The following is a 1,639-nucleotide window of genomic DNA, read 5'->3' as shown; positions in this document are numbered from 1 at the left end:
CTGCATTATATGGCTGGCACTGTAACACTGCATTATATGGTGGGCACTGCAATGCTGTGCATTATACCTGTATGGTGGACACTGAAGGTCTATATTATACAGCGGTTACAAAAATGCTCTCTATATTGCCTGGTGGTAAACTGCTTGGGTGTTGATCCTCATGTATTTAGTATACCACCTGTAACAAGGGATGGGGGCATGCTGTTAAGGGGGGTACTCATGGAGCGATCGCTGCTTAAAATCTAAGCAATCTGACTAGATTGCTTAGATTTTAAGCATGATCGCTCCGTGTGTACCCCCCACAGCGATACCCCCCACATCGCTATCGCTGGTGCTAGATTGGCCTGCCGTGCAGGCTCAATCTAGCAGGTCGCTCATTTCACCTGCTGGGTGAAATGAGCGGCACCCCCGTCTCCCCCCGCACGCTCAGCACACATCGCGCTGCGCTGAGTGGTGGGAGAGATGTGTGCTGAGCGGTTCGCTCAGCACACATCTCTACCACATCGGCAGTGAGTATTGGCCTTTAGTTCCAACCAGTAAAAGCTGATCAAAGCAAGGACTGATAAGAATGCCAAAACCAGCTTAATCTAGCAGCTAAATTGCAAAAAATGTGTGGGGTCTGCAACTCGGAGGTTATTACATTTAACCCCTTTTCCCACCCACCCCCACCACCATGACTGGAAAAGTATCTGCATAAACATTGCCTAATTTGACACTGTTTACCAGTAAAACTTATTATAAGGCAAATATATATTTTAACATGATCTAAACATCAATATCCAGCATCCTATTCATATTAGCTGTCTGATTTTATGAGGTTTTCAAGCAAGTTAATACTGACTCTCAGCCACTTGCTAAAGCAGAAACTATGAGTCATAAATACAATTTATAAGTAATATGCTGCAATAAGCAAAATTCCTTCATGTAAATCTTTTGACTGCCCTCTACAAGAAGATGCCTATAAAACAAACTGTCAATTACCTCTCCCATTAATTGTTGCTTAAAGTACTAATAAATGAGATTTTACTAGGATTTGTAAATTAGGTCTTCGGGGACATTTGCTGAAGGGCATCATGTAATTGTAAATGGATGAAACTAAAGTGAAATAAAAAAAGGTGGATTATAATAAATAACTCAATTTTTATGGATAGTTATATTGCTTTCTATTTAGCAATATTTTGTAGGCATGTTCTTTTTAATAAGCAGAAACTTTTTCTTCTTTTATATAGGATTATGTTCTTCAATGGAATGTTATTGGTCCTGAGTTATTTTAAATGAAAGGCAAGCAAGCTGAAAGTTAAATTATAGTTTTGGAATTCAGTCTTTCTTATTTCCATTAAAAGTGTGCTAAATACATATATATTACCCTTTTCCATATAAAACATTTATTCAAATGTTTAAACAACTTTTAATTTCTTATTTGCACATTACTATCCTGATCTGTTTTGCCTACTGTGTTGTTCAGTAAGGCCTTTTTATTTCCCAGGCTGATTCTGTTATATCACTATACACAAAGCAGCTCTATGTCATGTTAATGGTTGAAATACATAACAAAGCCAGCCTAACCATTCTTAGTGTTTGGTGCCCCCCTCCAACCATTCTTACTTCTACACCAGACCCGACTTCTTACGCCCATTGG

The sequence above is a fragment of the Pseudophryne corroboree genome, chromosome 3, assembly GCF_028390025.1.
Source record: "Pseudophryne corroboree isolate aPseCor3 chromosome 3, aPseCor3.hap2, whole genome shotgun sequence".
In the NCBI taxonomy this organism is placed as follows: domain Eukaryota; kingdom Metazoa; phylum Chordata; class Amphibia; order Anura; family Myobatrachidae; genus Pseudophryne; species Pseudophryne corroboree.
The sequence above is the reverse complement of the archived record's forward strand: the minus strand, read 5'-3'. Positions refer to the sequence as shown.